Here is a 6,000-nt window from a genome sequence, read left to right on the forward strand (position 1 = left end):
TCCATGATATGCTGACACGTTGTTGCTCCACACTTGAACTAACTGATTAATTGTGCCAAGCCTTGTTTGAATTCATAAGTCAAAACAACCAAATTAAAGGTGTACTCATTATTTTTTCCTTTAAACCTTTTACAAACAATTCTTCTAATTAACAAAATATTAAAGATGAACTACTAATTACAATATTATAACATTTAGGCTTACAAGTGAAATGAAGCCTTTACTAGCAGCATCAGTGCAAAGCAGGAACAAACACTTTTATGGACACCAGTCCATTGCAGGGCCCACTCACACAATTTAGAATCACCAATTAACCCAACATCCATTGTCAATGACAGGGAGCAAATTTCAAACCCAAGACATAAGATCTGTGGGGCAACAACACTACACACTGTGGAAACTACTAATTTTACATTATGAACATGACCTTTAAGGGGTATCCTGCGAAGTGAATCAAAACAGAGAATTTCTGATACAGAGGAGGAAGTAATCCTGCTGTTGAAAGAGAAGGACAGAGAGAGAAACAGAGAGGTAGACAGATGTCTAACAGGGCTACTACCAAAAAAAAAAAAAACAGCAATCCCAGGGAGATATGTTAGAAACATAAAGAGCAGCCCTGGTACATGTCCACACTTCTAGATTACATCAGGTTCCCCTCACAAGGAACTATTGGGTCCCTTCTACTTATTAGCAAGGGCAGAAGCTCAAGTTGTAATGCAGAGTGAGCAGCCTTTAACAAGGTCTTAAGACAGAGTGTCTTAAGTATAAGGATTAATAATGAGAGAGATTTTGGAAAGTGAAAGAAATAGAGCCAATGGAAAAATTTCAGTTATGGGTGCCTAGCACTGTGAATTAGGTATAGTTGGGAAATATTGGGGTTTGTTACTTCATTATGGTTTAGTTTTGCCTTGTTCCCTGCATTAGCCTACGTTACATGGATAAATAAAACACCTTCAGCAAAGAGAGATACTTACTCTGTAGAATTTTTAGGGGTGGGGGTATTCCAGGCCCTTTTGACAATAAGTAAAAAACATCCCCTATATACATGTTTAAATACAACAAGTAAATTAAAATGTATTAATAACTAGGCAAATATACCACAAATTAAATAAATATATTTTTCATACCATTATATTTACAATAAAAAGTATAATTGACTGCGGTGGGTTGGCACCCTGCCCAGGATTGGTTCCTGCCTTGCCTTGTGCCCTGTGTTGGCTGGGATTGGCTCCAGCAGACCCCCGTGACCCTATTCGGATTCAGCGGGTTAGAAAATGGATGGCTGGAAGTATAATTGAAAAAGCATGTGTCATCATAAGAGACTATATTCGGTGGTATGCAAACAATAAATGTATAGACAAATAATAAAGTGACCTGCAATTTGTGGAAGATTGTATTATAACTCCTGTGGAAATAGAACTGCAACAATCTCAACCACGGGTAAATTTCTCCAAACTATGATGAAAGTGAAGCAAGCTTTAACAAGACATTTTCCCAGATCAGTCTGCTGCAATAGTGAAGGTCAATCAGAAGATGCTCAGATAAAATAGCACAGGAAATGTTGATTTTTAAGAGAAACAAACTCGTCCACAACTAAAACATAAAGATGCTGAAATAGTTATAACATACTAATATGCATCATATTCTGCTTTGATTTTGTAAACAGGGCAGCACTGATAGTAATATAATGACTTTCTCATTTAAACTTTACATAAAATGAAAATAAGTCAATATGTTACCAACTATACTTTTCAAATTTATGAAATTCTGCAAACAGCATACCTACATTGTTTACCCTTTTTAATATGATAGATAGATAGATAGATAGATAGATAGATAGATAGATAGATAGATAGATAGATAGATAGAGTTACACTGCAAAAAATGCATAAGCAAAAACTAGACAAAAAAAACTTTGAGAGTTGTTTGCCTTTTATTTAGCAAAATAATCTGCCAATAGGGTAAGCAAAAATTACTTGACAAGATTTCTTAAAGCATGCTAAATAATTGTAAATACAAGTCTTTTAACAAGTCAATAATTCTTATAATAAGGAAAACAATATTTAATGTCATGATATAAATACTTTTCACTTGCTTAGATTTCATTTTTTGCAGTGTAGATAGATAGATAGAAGCACACAGGAAAACCTCATGCCAGAACAGAATCGCCAATAAAGAATATAATTTAAAATTATCATGAATTCTATCTATCTATCTATCTATCTATCTATCTATCTATCTATCTATCTATCTATCTATCTATCTAAAAGTGTGTGTTAAATTTCATCATAAAAAATCCCAAATATCTTTTGTTGTTGGATAAATTGATAGAAAAGTGAAATGCTATTTTAATAAAAAATTCAAGATGTACAGTTATGGCAAAGTATGACTAAACAACTCCTATTAGTGTATTATCAAATTTCCTGTCATTTAAAAATGCTTTACACAAATTTCCTACTTACAGAAAAAAAAGTAAAACACAAAAGTAGGTTAAAATAAAGAAATCATACTTTTTCCTGTTCCTTTTTAAGACAATCATAAATTTTAAACAGCCTTTTCTTTGTTAATGGAAATTAAGTAAGTGAACATTCAGAGCTGCTAATTATATAACATTACTTTAAAACAACAGCTTTTGTTATTTATGTACATCTGCTATGCCGTTAAATGGCTTCAAGATACAATACAGACTCAATATAAATATAAATATTGTGTTACTTACTGCGTGACTTCTCTGATTTCTAGACTAACTCACTTTCAGTTGACCTGCTTGACTGACTGATCATATCTGGTTTAAAGCAAGAAAATAAATGAAAGCCACCATAACCACATTTTATGCATGATGATTACACAAGATTTTTTCTGTTCTCTTATATCCGTGTAGACAGCTGTGAGTATTGGTAAAGAAAAAAACAAGCTGTACTAATATCATTATTAAACATTAAATATTCTAGGAAATCAATTGTAATTAATTTCACTTTTTATTAACACTTTGCCAAGCTATTCTAATGACTGTAAAACATTAAAGAAATATATTGGGAAATGTACCTGTACTTCTAATTTTCAGCAAATGAACACTGCTGGTGAAGAGAATCTCTTTGTGGCAGGAAATATTGCAATCATGGGAAGTCCAGCAATGCATGAAAGACTTAGATTTAAAGATGAACAGTTTATTCAAACAGACAACTAGTTTTAAGAGTTGTATAATTGTGCACTGCTCACTTAGAATGATTATTCATAAAAAGAACTTTAACTAATACAGTTCAGTATACTAATAAAATAAACAGATAATCACACAAATTATTATTTCATTGTTTATTGTCATGTTTACTTAGAACACAGTTAGTAGTATGTTCTTGGTTTTCCTAATAGACAGGCTCAACAGTTCTATAGGCCAGCTCTGGGAATAATACCTTTGATAGAAATTGTAAGCAGACTCCATTTTTTGGATTTCTGAATCCAGAGACAAACATTAGAAGTACAAAACCTGATAGCAGGTGTATAAGGCTAGTCTATTCATGCACGAGGTGATTTTAGACAATGGCATGTGGCCTGTATAAAATCAGTCAAAACCTCTCTGGAACAGGGTTAATCACCACCGAATCCTAATTTGATCAACTCTAATTGCACATCTTCCTTAAAACCTACAAAATCATAGATTTTTGATAGTGTACACTTTGAAAGGTGCTATATAAAATAAAGACTGGTTAATTCTCCAACTCCTCAACCTTAAAGTGAATTATTCCAATAAGAAACTTGATGTACAGATTAATGGGGCATTCATTCTAAGACAAATTATGTTAAATCTACACGAACCTCTGGCCATGTCCACAATTTAACTATGTTTGGCATGGCCAAGATCCTAGCTGTAACACAAAAACACACACTCACTATATGGAACAGAAAAATAATCCAGGCACATGTAGTCTGAAAAACTAAAAAAAAAAAAGTTGTTATAGGAGGATTTTCAACAGATCTGTGTTTACAACATTGTGAGTCTGTGGACATAATCCGTCCTGCTATATCCTAACTACATGGGGGTCTGCTGGAGCCAATCTCAGCCAACACAGGACTCAAGGAAGGAAACAAACTCTGGGCAGGGCACACACACACACTAGGGACAATTTAGAATGGCCAATGCACCTAACCTGCATGTCTTTGGACTGTGGGAGGAAACCCATGCAGACACGGGGAGAACATACAAGCTTCACACAGGGAGGACCCGGGAAGTGAACCTGGGTCTCCTAACTGCGAGGCAGCAGCGCTACCCACTGCGCCACCGTGCCGCCCTGTGGGCATAATTCAAAAACAAATTTCACAATCTGAGCTGAACATGGCTCAGTTATCAGCACTGTAAATTGCTTGAAGGCTATTGATTTTAAGCAAAATCACACCAGTAGAATTTACTCAACAGTGATAGCTACACATATTTTAGGTAAACTCTAAATATAATACTTTGCTAAAATAATTCATAACCAGTTTGCTAATTTTAATTAATATAAATCTCTTCTCTGAAACTTTCTTTCTTGATATCTTCATATTTAAATATGCCGATGCCTTACGATGGACTGATATCTTGTCCAGGGTTTGTTCCTGCCTGGCATCCTATGCTAGCTGGGATAGGCTCCAGCTCCCCCAATAATCCTCCATCTGGATTAAGTGGGTTAGAAAATGGAAATGAAATATGTTAAATTTTGAAATGGTACCAGTAGTCTCTCTTGTATCCAAATCAGATGCGCTTCCCTGCTTGCTTGTTCTTTGGACAGTGAGTTCAGTCCCATTGACTACCACACACACACACATACTGTACATACACACTTTTTCTCACATGCAGCAGGAGCCCTCATTTTCTCTCAGAGCCTCTGGTACTGTTCACAATTAGCTTTCTACTTTCAGTATATAACAAATAAATCTAAAGTAAGGCTGGCAAATTATCTAAAAACTAAGATTCAGATGCTTACAATAGTAATATGTATACATTTGATTGTAGCTTAAAAATTCTGGGTGCTACATTTTAGCTACATGTGCTTTTTCAAATATCTTCATATTATAGTATACAGTACAGACACCTGCATATACTGTAAATATGTAGAGTTCATACATACACATACATTCTGATCATACACCCGTCACTAAACAAAGGGCAGATAAAATATATTTTTGTTCTTTTTTGGATAAGTAAAAAAAAAATCTACTTCTAACAATAGAAAACAAAAGTAGAAAATGAATATACAGATGACTGAAATAATTCACATATTATGTGTATTAAACATTGATCAATTGAACAATTTCTAGACATTTCATATGTTAAATTCAAATAACTTCAAAAGTGTAGGTGCCAGTATCTGAAAAATAAAAGTTAATCAAGGATCATTATATTAATAATTTCCTTTTCCATTTTCTACCTTTCTGTTGTTATGATTTAAAATCACAATATATAATGACAATCATATGATTATTTTCTACATAATCTACATTCATCAAAATGAAGTGACAAGGAATCACAATTAATCTGTGTTTGTTAACTTAAAATCTTAAAATGATAAAGTATAAACTTACCTTCATGAGTATATCTGGGTATACCATTCCACTGTCAAGTACAAAATATTTGACAAAATGCAACGTTTGCTTGTGCTTCCAGGTTTACCTTTCTAAACAGTGTTAAATTTTGAACATGTAATATTCAGTTATCATCTTTTTAAAAGATTCAAATATTTCTTGCAGGAAGGCTTTTGTTTTTGTTGCACTAATCTCATGTCATACTAGCAAACTCAAGAAACTATTGCTATGTACGTGATTTTGCTGCCCAGTTGGGTTATTTAGAATTGGTTTCCACTGGAAAAAAAGTATTTTGTGGGTTGCATTTTAAAGCAGTGTTTGAAAAACAGCACTGCATTTTTAGATGTTTTTAAAGATAAAAATAACATTGCCACAGTTATGCCAAACTCAGTTTGCATAGTGTTACACTTTTAGGGCTGAAATTGTGGAAGAAGAATACAAACT

At 33.6% G+C, this 6,000-nt stretch overlaps 1 protein-coding gene across 6 annotated transcripts in view; it reads right to left on the minus strand.

Annotated features, from left to right (window-relative positions):
* The window catches only part of LOC120523447 (P2Y purinoceptor 8-like), a 28,890-nt gene extending 23,249 nt beyond the window's left edge, over window positions 1-5,641 (minus strand). For 2 of the 6 annotated variants that reach the window (XM_039744773.1, XM_039744769.1), the window contains exons 1-3: window positions 5,557-5,641; window positions 3,046-3,145; window positions 2,720-2,785 (exon numbers count right to left, since the gene is read on the minus strand). The gene's annotated coding sequence lies outside the window, so the exon portion shown is untranslated. Of the gene's footprint in view, window positions 1-1,127; window positions 1,152-2,719; window positions 2,818-3,045; window positions 3,146-5,556 lie in introns of those variants that run through there. The other 4 variants (XM_039744771.1, XM_039744768.1, XM_039744770.1 and 1 more) reach the window with 3 other exon arrangements.
* Window positions 5,642-6,000: the final 359 nt, after the last annotated feature.

Source organism: Polypterus senegalus, chromosome 2, assembly GCF_016835505.1.
Source record: "Polypterus senegalus isolate Bchr_013 chromosome 2, ASM1683550v1, whole genome shotgun sequence".
In the NCBI taxonomy this organism is placed as follows: Eukaryota; Metazoa; Chordata; class Cladistia; order Polypteriformes; family Polypteridae; genus Polypterus; species Polypterus senegalus.